The following is a 16,421-nucleotide window of genomic DNA, read 5'->3' as shown; positions in this document are numbered from 1 at the left end:
TGAATGATTATCATATACAATTCCAATTTGCAATTGTTCATCGTATACATTCATATGCCCAAATAAACAAGCAAACCATATATGTTTCATCATTTCAATCATTATATATGCCACTTTAAAAAATTCCGTAACATAATTTTGCAACAAAAAATTATTCTGCAACCAAGTCTCTTTCTTTTATAATTCATAGTTGTTTTTATAGACTTTTTTATGATTCTGCAACGTTATAAAAAAGTGGTAAGAATCATAAAAAGACCACTGTTTTCTTTACAACGTTTATTTGTCTTTTTTTTTTTTAAAATATTTTTTATTAAAATATTCATTTATTTGATATTGATGATTGTTGATGTTTTTAAGGAATGATTCATTTTCATTGATTCATTCATTATTATTTTAGAAGATATTTGTATCGAATTTATTGAGTCATTAAATTTTAAAAGTCTATAAAGTATTTTGAAATCTCAAAAATCTGTGTTATAAAGTCATATCAATTCTTGTGTTAAGAATCATGATTGTAAAAAGTCTTTCAAAAAAGTCTTCTAAAATCTCATAAAATCAATACAATCTCACAAAGTCTTTTAAAATCTTCAAGATTTTTTTTGCTAAAATTGTCTTATGAAATCCTGATCGAATACACCCCCCTAAATTAGTGGAGTTTAGAGTTTGAATTCCGATCACTATAAACAACAATTTTTCTTTTTTTTGGTCAAGTAGCCTAGTGGCTAGAAATTCCACCCTTAAAGTGGATAAGTGGGATGACCGGGGTTCGAACCCCGGTCCCCTGCATATATAATGCAATGTCCAACCAATTGAGCCAAGCTCATGGGACAAACAACAATTTTTCTATCTACGGAGATATGTTCACGAGAACAATTCAACAATATATGTCTCCATGTGTGAATAATTATATATTATCAGCTATTACTTAAACTAGTCGGCCACCCGTGCGTTGCACGGGTTCAGCGGAACACCATTTATATATCAATCATGGATGTTATCAATCATGGATGTTGTTGACCATAGTAAATTAAACAACCACATTATTATTCGGCCCGTGGGTTGCCCCGGTTTGGAGTAAAGCCATATATATAACAATCATGGATGCTATGAGCCAAGAAAATTAGTCATAAGCATATGGAAATTAAGCAAATTTGTTCATTTCACATCTAGGGTTGAATTGCAATTTAATTGCAAGATCATTCATCGTATAAGGTGTCGTGCCTAGTGGAAAGAAAACATAGGCACTTAGTTGAAAGTGGTCTCACCTTGCTATCACAAGCCAGCTAACCTATGAAATACTGGGATCATGCCTGTTTTCCTTATAAAGAGAGTTCCTACATCTGTGTTGGAGAATAAGTCATCCTACTATATTCATCCAAATAAACAACCCCGCTATAAGGCGCAAAATAGGATCATTAAGATGAAGCATTCCAAAAAGCATAAAATTCAAGTTTGGTACAGATATTACAACACAAGATTAAAAACAAAGAAAAGCAAGATAGTTCCAAAGTTAAATAGTGGGAATTCTAGAGCATATAATGATGCTGACTTTGATAGAATATACGAGCATAGAGTGCTTGATTCCCTGCATATTCATTATTTGAAAATTCAGTAGTAAAACAAACAAATGAAAAATAAGAGATAAAATAGCAACCATTTGTTTAGTGGTATGTACCTAGCAAAGGGGTGCAACTTTGATTCCACCTGTTTTATTCATCTCATTCATTCTACCACTTTTTTCCATATATAATAACTATCTCTTCTCTTTAATCTTCACTTCATTCCATTTGCTATATTTGCTACTACATATTTATCATCATTTGCCTTTTCACCGTGTCAACTTCTTAATCTGAAACAATTGCAGGGCATTGATGTTGAGTAGACATGAAGGTTAAGAAAGTAAACAAAAATTTGATGTAAATAGAAACTTATAGAATTATCATATTGAAGCTAGGACAAAATATAGAAAATGTGTTTAACACCTTTAAGCAATATCTTATAGTACATAAACATAATCATCCATACAATGCTAAACTGGACAATAAACTCAATTTCCATAGAAACAGGGTTTAAGACCAATTATTTTTTATGTAAATAAAAAGTAAACATGTATAATTGGTTGGTTGGGTTAATACATAAATGATTAGAAACAAATTATTTCATCTTTGCCAAATCAATAATGGCCATTTAGGAAAGCAAACAAAAATTTGATGTAAATAGAAATCAACATATTGAAGCTAAGTGAAAATGTCAAAGTAAATGAAAACATTCCATATCATTGAAAACACTTTTTACAAAAGGAATCAAGAGTATTCTTTTAAAACCTCTATTGAAACTATTGAAAACTTGAAAGCTACACTCATGGCTACACTCATACAAAGAATAGGCATAATTTAAAAACACACTCTAGAGATGTAAAGCTCCCCATTGATTTATTGGGACCTTTGGTTTTCTATGCGAAATACATTTTTCACTATCAAGTGTTAGATGCATCATGTTGATAAAATAAAAACACAATTTAAAAACAGGGATTTGGAGGTGTTCACTCATAGGCTTTGGATATCGAAATTTGGAGAATTAGAATGTTAATTCTTAAGATAGACCATGTGATCATTTAGTAAATTTAAGGCATGAATTTAGAGTCAGGGACTACAATATTTAATGTGCAGCAAGGGACATGGGATTAATCCTTTATCTTCTTTTTTTCCCCTTAAGTTGGTCTTTTATATTCCCCTCTAAAGAGGAACCATTTTCTAATGTATTTATCGTTACCTCAAAATTTGTACTTTTGGTTGCTATCTCCTGCAAAACAATATCAATGGCATTAACAACAAAACCTCACAATCTAGTCAGCAATTTTGTGATAAAATATATAAATACTTTGAAGCTTTAAAAGAAGTAGTTGCATATATGCAGATGCAGTTTCATATATATATATATATATATATATATATATATATATATATATATATATATATATATATATATATATATATATATGGAATAAAACTATTTCATAAAGAAAGTTTGAAAGAAAACCTTTCTATTTGTACCTTAAAACTCGATATTGGGAGTGTGTCCTTGAAACCCGATACCATGGGGCCCGATGGATCTAGGATAGACTCTGATACCGTCTTGTAAGGATGACTATATCACCCATTTATACATATATTTTCAGGTCATATCACATTCAAAGTAGGACTCCCAACATTTACCATGTTCATCTCATTTCATTCCAAAGAAAAAGGCAAAGAAGGGAAAAAACAAAAAAATAGACACATTAAGCACAACCTGCTGAAGTTGATTCTGCTGCAATTGCTCTTGCTGCTGAGATAACGATTGTTGTGACTGGGTCATCTTCATCTGTATGACACCGATTGAAGATTTAAATATTCAATATTTCAAAATTGACATCCAAGTCATAATCTATTGCAATTGTATTATACAAAAAAGAAAAGAACAACATAAACATTTACCATCTTAGAACTAATGTATATGGCTAACTTATCACATACAGACAAAGTTTCCTATTTGCTCATGTTTAACACTGAAAGGGGCTTTCAGCATGAAACATTTCTGCTTTTCATATCGGCAAGTTAAGAGAAATTTCCTATTTGCTCATGTTCTAGGGATTATTGAAATGTCAAGGGAGTGATACCACTTTGATGCTCTTTTAAATTTTAGTTATTGATTTTTATATATCACTGACATCAATGATTTTGAGAGTCAAGAGCTAATGAATTGCATGTAAAGGATGAAAAATCCTAAAGATATTTCATATAATAATTTTTTAGAAAGATTATGAAATATATTCATACAAAGGCTAGAGAAAGTATTGATTATGCTGAAAATATTGATGAATATGTCATAAAATGTATCATTGGAAATATTAGAGTCATCAGATATAGTTTGTTTTATTGTTGACACTGTTCTTGTAAATTAAAATGCACTTACATTTTTACTATGCATACATCAAGGATGCTTATTTCTCTCACTCAAGCAACACGCCAAAAGTCTGCTAAATTTGATATCCTATTAATATTTGAAGAGCAAGTCTAACCTTAGGTGAACCTGATTGCATTTGGGAGGAAATGGTTCCATCGTTCCTGTTAGATTGACCATCCTTCACATTTAAGCTACCTCGGGGAAGACCAGAAAGTATACGCGGATCCATATCACCATAATTAGAATTTCCAAGGCTGTTTTGTGCCTGAGCCTGCGCCAAGACCTGTTGTTGTTGTGATGCTAACAGATATTGGTTTTGTGGTGTTAAATTAGGCTTCTGAACTTGTACACCCAAACCAGGTCTTAGTTGATCAATTCCCTGTAAAAAAGGGATAAGGATAGGTCATAATCTGCTCTCAAAAAGTTCAACAAACTTCAGAGAAACGGCGCTAATGAGAATAACATTCAACTCACAGTTAGAGGCCATCCCTTCAACGGAAGACTTGTAACTCCTTGATTTAATCCTGAAGGATAATTAAAGAAATAATCAAAAAAATAGATCCACCATAACTGATATTAAACACTAAATGTCAAAGCCATGCAGAATATCTCTGCATGAGATATACACCAAAACTTATAATAAAGCCAACACTACTAATGTTGCTAGGAGTTTCCTTCATTTTTAAAGATGATGTTGGAAATTATAATTTTACACTTAGGAAAAAGGATTATCAAGAAAATCAACAGAAATAGTCTTTTATTTTCATCACAAAAAACATAATAGGCTGCATGAAACAGCACTCTGGCCCTCTAAACCACCACACACGTGCGCACAGAAAGGAAAAAGTTTTAATACAAAGACGGATCATAAAAAGCAGAAATTTGAAGTAAAAATGTGAAGGAGGGCACAGTAACAACACCTGCACTTCCTAACCCAGATTTTGATTGTAAAATTGCTTGTCGATAAACTGATGTATCCAAAGGCAAATTCTTTGGACCAGCGCCAATGTTAACATCTCCTTTGATGTCCTGGAAAATTAATTTATCAACTTTCTTATCATAGTAGTGGTGAAAATAGAGAAAGAATTCAAAATTATAGTTAAGAAAAACATGTGCAATATCTAAGTTAGGATATGGTTGAAGTAGTTACATTGGTTAAAGTAGACCGTGCTTACAGTTACTGCAATGCATTGGACATATTCCCTGAATTACCATGAACCAGCTGACTGAAACGGAAAATAACCCTAATTATTAGCAATTCGATCCATAGATCAAGTTAATAGTGATACTTTCTCGCACACGGTAACTACAATCTATAAAACTAAGCAAAGTTAGTTACCCTTGATGACTTGTTGCTGATTGAGAAGAGCCATCCTATTCGCATCGATAAGATTTGGAGATGCTTCTGAATCCATTGAATGAGGGTGTTTCATTCGTTCTTCATACATTTTCATAGCCAACACACTTGCTGGTGGCTGCCCCAACATACCTTCAGAGTTAATGGCATTTAAGGAACCACCCAGTCCACTCAGTGCAGGATGATTAGGATCTCTTCTCTGTAACTGGACATTGCGTTGCTGCATTAGTTGCATTTGCTGCATTTGAAGTTGTTCTCTTGCCTTCGTTTGCTGGGTCTATCAACATGCAAATACATGCATAAGATCAAGTTTGCTACCAACCAATATATAGAACTAAAAGCAGCTCAGTGCACCAGGTTCCCACCAAGGGGGGTCCTCGAGAGGATAGATACACGTAGCCATACCCTAACAAAAATAAAATATATGTGTTACATAATAAGCTCACCTCAATGTAAGCGGCAGCAGCCTCAGAATGTTTCTCATTTGTTCTCGAGATGAATATATCCCAAAAGACAGACCACCACTCGAAAAGAAATCCTCCAGGTGCATCAATTGCTATCAAAAACAAAACTTACAAACTCAGTATATACTGAGTTGCGCCACTGCTTTCATCATATCATATAATTTAAACTTTTGAGCTATGATTTCAAATAAAAAAACGTTAAATAGAAATATGTGCAAGCTTGGAAGATAAATTAAATCAATTCTCTGCATCTTTACCTAAAAAAAACTCTCCTAATTCTTGACAAACACATGTTAACTTAATTCTTGATAACACATTAACACAACATAGTAAAGAATGATCAACAATCTTAATTCTTAGTTTCTTACCTACTGGATCCGTCGAAACTTTTGTTTCTGACATAAAAGTTTTAGCAGTGGCGTTCAACTTTCTTTTCAGAAAATAATCATGAATATAAACATCAAGCCTGAAGCATAACAGACAATTAATCTATTAAACACGTAAACAAAGGCAAGGAAACAAGTGTAATTAATTCGAAACACTAAACAGACTCCACATGAATCTCGGCAGAAATGATACCTCTTCAAGCTGCATAATAGGCTGAGAAGCCCCAGCAGAATCCAAAGGAAGAATGTTAAAAGGTGCATAAATTTCCGTCTTTTCCTGGACATCTCTAGCAGCTGCAATAATCTGAATACACAATAAAATTCAAAGATGATACTGAATCCTCCAAAATATAAATGCCGAGAGAAAATCAACGCAACAACTACACAATTTTCAGATATGACTAACCTCATGAGCAACTTCTTCAACTTTCACAGTCTTTTTAACAGCACAAAGCACTTCAAAACGCACGCCAGCAGTCTAGTAAGCTTTGCCAATAGAAAACCTAATTCTTATCAGTTTCCTAGTAGTACAATAGAAAACCTTTAATCAAAACAATAAAACAAAGAAGTTGCGATGAGAAAAAGACAATTAAGACCAATTCATTACCTCCGAAGCAGCGACATCAATGAAACTAAACTTCTCAAATATTTTTCTAAATTCTTCATCCATGCCTTCATATAGGTCTAACTTCTCTGATACATACTCAACAAATCATCTTTTACCTATAACAATAAAAGAGATTATTTACTATAACAAAGAAATTGTTTCATACTTATTAAAACACAAAAAATTGTTTCAAACTTCTAAATTTGTCATTGTTCCGTCAATCAAACTTAGTAAATTTGTCATCATTCATAATCAAGAAGATAATGAAATGATAAAACTTCTATTGTTTATAACTTAAGTAGAATGTATATTTAATCTAAATAACTATAACTCAAATTGATGGGATGAGGCTTCTATTTCTTTGCAAGAAGATGATGAACAAATCGGCGAGAAGGATACAGGAAAAATAGAAGAAAACCCAGCAAAGAAACAGAAAAACATAAACCAAACCTAAAATTGAGAACCCAAAAATTGAAACTGAGCTGCCTCTTTCATAGAGCTTGCAAAAAACAACACAGAAAACCAGCTAGAGAGATTAATATTCACAAATTGAGAAAGATGAAATCTAGAAGATGAATTTCGAGATACATCACCATCCACCATAACCACCACACATCACCACCACCTCCGATCTTCAACCATCCTCACCAAGAAAAAAAAAGCAACAGAAAAAAAAAAGCAAATAAATGTATAGAAAGTAAGATCGAACCAGAGGAAAGAAGTTCCGTCACTGCCGTCGCCAAACACCGCCGTGTTACCGCGAAACACCACCGGAACTCTCTCTTCCATGGCCGGAACTCTCTGCCTCCCGCCGGAAAATCTCTCACTCGGCCACTCCCTCACAGGTGGTGGTGGTTGTGATTGTGAAGGACGAGATGGAGGGTGAGAATGTTGAGGGTATGGGATTGGGGAATTGGTGGAATTCTTTGTTATCAGCAGGGGCGGAGCTGCATGTGGGCTGGGCAGGGCCATGGCCCGCCCCAAATTTTTTTTTTTTCATGAGTACACTATATAACGGCGGTTTCTATAGTAGATAGCGGCGGTTCACAACCCCCGCTACATCGTATTTGTATTCAGAACTCTCCCACTACGCTTTAGTTGCGGGGGTTTCAAGCCCTTATTTCAAACTCCCTTTAAACTTGTTCTGCTATTTTTGTTTTTTTTATTTTTTTATTCTTAATAGTTCAAATGTCCCTTTTAATTTACTTTTTGAAGCACCTCTTCTAATGTTATATTATTTAATAATCTATTAAATGTTTTAAAATGTGTTATTTATTTTGTCAAAGTATTCATTTTTTCTGAAAAAGTACTTAATTTTTTTATTTAAAATAGAGTTTCAGGGTATAAAAATTCATGTTTAATTTATCTTTGGTTAAAAAATTATAAATTTTTGTGAGAAAGATTCATTGAATATTACAATTATAAATACTAGAACTAATTAAAAAAATGTGAAGTTTACACATAAATTGACTTAAAAATAGGACAAATGTCATGATGAAAAACATTCGGAAAGACCAAAACTTGCTTGAAATTTTTTAAAGAGATTAAAATTGAAATTAGTATATTGATAAAGTCTAAAAACTTATTTAATCCTTATGAGTATAATCATAGTAATACATAAGATATATTAACATACATGAATTTCAAATATTTACGGTTCAAACCCCATTTAAATTTATAGCGGCCCACCCCAATTTTTTCGTCTTGCTCCGCCACTGGTTATCAGATAGGATGAAATCTGTGGGCTGAACCAAATCTGTGTCTTCATTCACTTAGTTTACTTGCTGTCATCTTGTGTTTAGTGGAGCTTTCCAATTGGTGCAAGGAGAGGTCCAACAGGATTGATGCAGGCTGAATCATTGCAACCATATAGAAGTTTCTAGTTGCCAGCATGTGGTTTTATAAGCATATAATAAGTGTCAATTAATTATTGGATAGAATATTAGGGTTACCAAAGGACAAGCAAATTAGGTTAGATGAAATGGAAACCTAGAGGTGGCATCATGTGATTGGGCAACATGGAAAAATGTAGGATATTGATTGGGCAAGGATTTAGGGTTAAGATTTGGGGCTTGGAAAACCACTCATCCTTTAGTATATAAAGATTTGGCCCTACTGATCTAATAGGCAGGCCATACATGTTTTTTTGGATCGAGACAATGGATTATGACTATATAGTCCAGATTCATTAGTTTTCCAAATGATCTAAAAAGTAAAACTTCTCTTATAACAAAAATAGGGGTTACCGTTTTCTTCTTTTTTCTCTACACCGCAAGTGCATCTTTAATTCACATTTTCTTCTTCACAAATTTTTTCTTTGCTCCCTTGAATCTCTTGGTCAGGTGTGCAAAAACAATTTTTTAAGGGATTTAAAATGCAAAAAACATAGGATGCTATGTTCACTTGAACATGAATATAATCCACCTCTAGATGGTGAATCCGAAACGGTGGTGGAGGCCGATGATTGTAACATCCCGAATTTTTAATCCGAGACATTAAGACCAATTCTTTCATTTAATTGAAAAACACTACACTGTTTTCCTTTTTAGTTTTATAATTCATTCATTTGAAAACAAGTCATCATAAGTATTTTCTCAAAATTGTAAGATATATAGTTATCTATTTATTGTAAAAATTTTAAAAAAGACTTATTAGGTCCAGAATACTACAAGTCATCAACTTCAAAATATGTTAAATTTACAATAAACTAGCTATACAATTGTTAAGAAGCCTTATTTAAAATTTACAATTATACTTTAATAAAAACCCTTTGATTTATCCCCATGCACGTACAAGCGACACACCAACTCCAACTTCATTTTTCTTTGGTACCTACAACCGTATTTAATGTAAGGGTCAATTTTCTTATCCAAATTGAATCATGCCGAACGGAAGGTAAATGTCATAAAATAACAATAAAATACTCGGCCATAAAGAAGAAATAAAATAAAATCGATACCAGAAACTATTCTTAATAACACTATACCAGTTAATAATGCATGAAATGCATCTAAACCATGATCCAGATATCACCTCTCCGCAGAGCAAAATAAAGTGTCCCACCATTGGACAGTGTCCCACCGTTGGACACAATACCCCACCGTTGGGTATTAAGGTTCGGTACCCCACCGTTGGGTATTGTTCCGAATCACACAAACCTATAACAACAACTATATGCTATGCTATGCATACTATAGACACCTTTTAAAACCAGCACCATTTGATTAAAATCAATTGAAAGTGTAGAACTTTCTTTTAAACCCGATAAATTCACCATTTATCGAAACTGACAAAATACTCAAATTGACAATCAACCACACACAAAATCATAAAAATAAATATACAATCAGCCACACACATAAGTACTCCATATATTAACATAGCATAAAATGTTATCAAAATAAGTCTTCGCCATTCCTTCTATTTCCATCTCTATTGGTTAAATACTTCATTCTCAATCTATAACATAAACCTTAAGTGCACGAGTGTATGGGGAAAAAGCCCTTACCTTAGGCGCTTTCCTTCCAAGCATACGTCTCTAAGCTAATTTGACGCTTACGCACCCTATATCAGGTTTGCACGCATAAACTTTTTGTTCCTTCGCCTCCTCGTGTTCTCTGATTGTTCCAACTCGAAAATTTGTGGTTGGGAGTAAAAATAAAATATAAGAATATGCTCTAAAATGGTCAATTTTGAAATTGGGCCGAAGAACCTTACCCCAAATCAGAAAATAATCTGGTGGAGAATATTACTGACGTTTATGCGGTTGATTCGTCGTTGATTTCACTCAAATCGGAGTTACAATGACAAAGATCGGAACAAAAGGGTGAATCTCGTCGATGAAGAAAATTGGAGTTTCGACAAAGACAATGGAATATCTATATATTCGAAAGAGTGAATTAAATAAACTGACTCATAGGTAGAAACATCATACCAAAATTTAAACGAAAAAGGAGCAGGCTAATTGCACAGCTAATTGAAACCGAAACCAATTTCCTCACCTCTTCTCCGTCGCTGCTGCCATACTCTCTCACTCTGTGTGTTACTGTTCCAAAACTAATTCCAATATCTAGGTTCATAACCCATCACTTGTTCTCCAACGTGGCTCATCACCCACTAAGCACTAACTCCTTCAATTTAGGTTCACTTAACAGAAATGCATACTCTTAGGGCCCGTTTGGTGCACAGGATAAGAGATAGGATAAGATAACTATATCATATCCTGTCTCAATCCAGTGTTTGGTGACACAACAGGATATGATAAGTTAATCCTGAAGCTTATCCTATCCTGTTTCTCTAGTTAAAATCATTATCCTGAATTTGAGCTGGGTTACCAGCAGGATAGGATAAGAAAAAAAAATCGTTGATTTATTCTATAAAATATATTTTAAAATAAAAAATTGAAAATTAATAAAATAATTTGATAGTAAATTAATAATAAAATAATTAATTTTTAAATATATATGTGATTTTCTCACAAGGGTAATTTCGTAATTTATATAATCTAAAAAATCAAAATTCTCCTGAAATTACAATATTTTAAATTAAAATAATTATTAAAAAATTGCAAAATAAGAATATTAATTTAAATTTAATAACAACTTAAATATAATTCTTTTGCAATGGTAGTTTTATTATTTACATATATCATATATTTATTTAGCTTATCTAACATGTATAATTGAGTTATTTATTTGATCATGATTCATATAAAAAACTTAATTTGTTTATTTTCTCATGATTTGTATTTAAAATTTAAAGTTATTTGATTACTTTTTCTTTTTGTACAATTACTTATTTATATTTTTATTTATAAAATTCAAAGTATTACAATATAATTTTTAACAAATAACAATTGTTTTACGAGGGTAATTTTGTCATTTAAATATGTTATGTATCTTATCATATTGGTATGAACAAATATGTATTAAAAATATGATATAATAGTTATCATGTTTGTTATCCTGTGTGCACCAAACACATGATAGGATAACTGAGGATAACTGTTATCCTGCTGATATCCTATCCTATCACTATCCTGTTGTATATCCTATCCTGTCACTATCCTATCCTGCGCACCAAACGGGCCCTTAGTCTTTTACTAATTTCATTTCATTCACACTTGATTAAAATATTGTTTCTAAAATACTCACAGTAGTTTCATAATTAAAGAAGTATGAAATAATAAACTAGCAAATAAAATATTGACATTTCATATTATTTACTAGATTACTGTAAACTCACCGCAGCAAAACGACTATATCAATAGTTGATAATAATATTAAGGATTCATCGGATAATTATCTATAAAAATATTCCTATACACATAAGGTAGGTCCTTGAATCAATGATAAATCAAGAGAATTACTTTCCAAGGCTGAAGCTAACATATTCTAACATAAACAGAATAAAATATTTATCTAAATATTAAAATAAAATTCTGGGATTTTACAAAAATATTAAGAAAATCATAAGTAAAATTTTGAGATGTTACAATGATGGAGAAGACACTAGAGAGCGAGATGGAAGCCAACGAGTGGAATATAGGAATGTCGGTGAGAGAGGGGTGTGTAAGATGATTGTCACTACAAGAAAAACCTTATTTACCAACAAAATTTATTGGCGATTTTAGCCCTCAATAAGGTCTTGGCGGCCTAAACCGCCAATAAGTGAGAAAAACCCTCAAAATAATAAAAAAAAAAATATTTTTAAAACTAACTTGTAACTTAGTGGCGGTCTAAGCCGCCATAAATTTATTGACGGTCTAAACCGCCTGTAACTTATTCGCATGTCACATACCGACGGTCCAAACCGTCAAAAGCAACATGGAATTAAAAAAATAATTCCTCCAGACCGTCAAAAGCATCAAGGAGTAAATGTTATATTTTTTTCTTGTGAGTTGTGAAACATAGATACACGTGAGTTGATTTGTAAGACCAAAACTCAACCTCTCATTTCTCTCTCAAGCTCAACAACAACACAACCTCTCATCTCTCTCTTCTCAAACTTTTTCCCTTTCCAAATCCACACCACCACCACCATATACACATCGTCCTAGCCCCTCCAAATCCACACCACCACCACTATTCCATCTTACTTACCCACTCTCTTTTCACCTTCTTCACTGTTAAATCATCTTCTGGAGCAATTTGCAGTCACCACAAGCTCAACTATGAACTGTGTTTTTAGATCTGACTCAGATGTTTTGCACACCCCTAAATTTGAGTACCATTTTCGTTTTATTTGAGTTCACTCCATTTATCAAGCTTGATTTCACTTCTTACTCTATTTTCTTTAGATCTCTATTTCACTTCATCTTTTTGCGTTTTAACTCTATTTTAATTTGTTATTGTGTTTAGTCTTTGATCTTATTTGCGTTACCTTACCAAAAAAAAAAAACTGTTTTGCGTTTTTTTTCTCTGACCTTACTCTAAAAAAAATTTATTTTTTTTTTTAAGAAAAAAATTTCTGGCGGCCTGAGCCGCCCTTAAGTTTAAAAGGACAGTTGCTAACTTATGGCGGTCTTGGCCGCAAGTAAATTTCGTCTCTCTTTTCTGGCAGTTTTGGCCGCCACAAAAATTACAAACGCCCAATTTATTGGTGTTTTCAGACCGCCAGTAGGCCGCCAGTAAATTTTAATTTTCTGGCGGTTTTAGCCACTTTTTGAGGACTTTTGGCCGCCAGTAACTTGTTGTTTTCTTGTAGTGTGTGGTCGGCACGGACGGAGCCAGGAATTTAGCTTAAGGGCACCGAGTTTAAAAATATAAGTTAGTAAATAAAAAACTAAATTTTGAAAGCACATATATATATATATATGGGGGCTGCTAACTTAGACCCAGTTAGGTCTAAATTAGCAAAGTGCATCTTTTCAGTTGGACCAAAATACCCATTGTTTTTAATTAATTAACCAAATTACCATCAATGGACGCGGATCCAGTGTCGCGCGCGTACCGCAGGACCATGGTTACAGGCCGTTGATTTCCATCAGACAGCCAAGATCTGATCTCATCAAGACTGTCTGATCAATCAGACAGCCCAGATCATCCGAATCCATCAGATTCCAGCGCGTGCACCACACTGGATTACACCCTGGAGAGAGAAGAATCTACTTTTTAAAAGCAGGACACGTGTCGCTGTCTGATTGGCTGGGCGTGATTTTTTTCCATTTAATACTTTGAACTCAATTATTTCGTTGTAAATTAATTTTTTATTTTTTTTTTATACCAAAATTCATAATTTTTTTTCTCTACAAATAGAGACTTGGTTCGTTTGATTTGGACACAGAAAAAAAAACCCAATTTTTCACTACCTTAATCTCATTTTCCACTACCTTACATCAACTCACTGAAACCATTCTACCAGGAAAATGGTTTCAAAGTACAACTTATTGAAACCATTCTACCAGCAAAATGGTTTCAGAAGCAAACACAATTAATAAATTACTCACTGAAATCATTCTACCAGTAAAATAGTTTCAGAGTACAACTATGTGCAACCATTCTACAAGCTAAATGGTTTCAGAAGCAAATAACTAATAATCAACTTACTGAAACCATTCTACCAGCAAAATGGTTTCAGATTACAACTCTCTGAAACCATTGTACCAGATAAATGATTTCAGAAGCAAACACAATTAATAAATTACTCATTGAAACCATTCTACCAGTAAAATGGTTTCAGAATACAACTATGTGCAACCATTCTACCAGTAAAATGATTTCAGAAGCAAACATTAGTTTTTAATTACCGTTTTATCTCATTTAATTAACTAAAAATAGTTTCAGGTCTCCAAAAATTTCATAAAATATACCAAAAGTTCCAGAATATTATCTACTATTTTCCTGGTATAATGGTTTCAGTGAGTTGGTTGAGTGGTGCGTGTTAAATTACAACACACAAGTAACGTATTTAGTAGACAAAAAATGAGATTAAGGTAGTGAAAAATTGCATTTTTTTTTCGGTGTCCAAATCAAACGAACCAAGTCTCTATTTGTAGAAAAAAAAAATTATGAATTTTGGTATAAAAATAAAAAAATAAAAAATTAATTTACAACGAAATAATTGAGTTCAAAGTATTAAATGAACAAAAATCACGTCCAGCCAACCATTGTGTAACACGTGTCCTACTTTTAAAAAGCAAATTTTTCTCTCTCCAGGGTGTTATCCAGTGTGGCGCACGCGCTGGAATCTGATGGATCAGGATGATCTGGGCTGTCTGATTGATCAGACAGTCTTGATCAGATCAGATCTTGGCTGTCTGATGGAAATCAACGGTCTGTAACCATGGTCCTTCGGTACGCGCGCGACACTGGATCCGCGTCTATTAATGGGTATTTTGGTTAATTAATTAAAAAGAATGGGTATTTTGGTCCAATTGAAAAGGTGCACCTTGCTAACTTAGACCTAACTAGGGTCTAAGTTAGAAAACCCCTATATATATATATATATAAAAGATTAGATTTGGCTTGCTATAAACTTTTGGTATCATCGCCTTTCCCATATTGAACGATTCAGGTATATCTTAATCTTTAAATTTACTAATTGTAATGACAATTAGTTGCTAAATTCATGTTATGGCTTGACAACTTAGTAATTAGATCTGATGAAAAAATTAGTAAAATTTTGTTTACCAATCTTCTTTGTTCATTTTGAACTTGTCATATTTCTTAGTGTAAGGCTTGACCCCGTTTTTCCCCGGGGAAGGGGTTTGGTTGATCTTTTGCCTGTTTTTCCTAAGAACTATGTAACCTCTGAGATTTGAGACTTTGTCTGTCTATCCCTTCGGGTTGATAGTTAAACGCTTGTTGCGTTTGCTCAGAAGACTGAAGATTTGTTGAGAAAATTTTATTGGTAGTTTCATCAGACAAAGTTACTATCTTGCCAGCCATAACAATTCTTGTTTGTTTTATGGACGAAATTGAAGATTATGATAATAATCAAAATAATTCAATAAAAAATGAAGATTCAATAGAATATCCAAAGAATTTGGAAAAATTAAACAGATGGACTATTCCTTCTGTTCCTTCTAAACAAATTTATAAATTTGGAACTTTTGATTTATTATCTCGTTATGCTGTTAAAACAGTTGAAAGAACAATTCAAGTTACTGGTGATACTAAGACCATAAACTTATTAAGTAAAGCAGATTTGCTTCCTTTCAAAGGATATAATTTTATTCATATTGGACTAATCCAAGTGGCTTTTAAACCTTTAACTATGTTAGGGTTAAATTCTAGTATAATGGCTTATATTAGAGATGGTAGGTGTAAAGATTTTAAACAATCTTTAGCTGCTTTAATTGAAACAAGTCTGTGTCATGGACCAGTATACTTTGATGTTTCACCTAATTTAAGTTTATCCTTAACTGATAAGCATCTAAATGATGCTATGCAATTAACTATTCATACCAATGGTTATAATTATAAAACTGGTAGTGAAATAATAGCAGTATGCTATAGGATTTATTACAGAGTTTTAAATACTCTTAACCCCAAAGCGAAACAAATATCGTTTCCAGGAACCACAACTTTAGTCCATACCAATTTATTAACTTCTAATATTGCACAAAACAAGTTAATAAAATGGGATGATATAAATTTCCCTCAAACATGGACATTACCTCAAGAAGTTGACCCTGATCCTATAATAAATACGGATGCAGA

At 32.9% G+C, this 16,421-nt stretch overlaps 1 pseudogene; it reads right to left on the bottom strand.

The window, feature by feature from the left end:
* Window positions 1-1,395: 1,395 nt before the first annotated feature.
* LOC123895365 lies at window positions 1,396-6,881 on the bottom strand (annotated as a pseudogene).
* Between the last annotated feature and the right edge of the window lie 9,540 nt (window positions 6,882-16,421).

This window comes from Trifolium pratense, linkage group LG7, assembly GCF_020283565.1.
Source record: "Trifolium pratense cultivar HEN17-A07 linkage group LG7, ARS_RC_1.1, whole genome shotgun sequence".
Lineage (NCBI taxonomy): Eukaryota > Viridiplantae > Streptophyta > Magnoliopsida > Fabales > Fabaceae > Trifolium > Trifolium pratense.
Note: the sequence above shows the minus strand (reverse complement) of the source record. Positions and strands in the feature narration are given on the sequence as shown.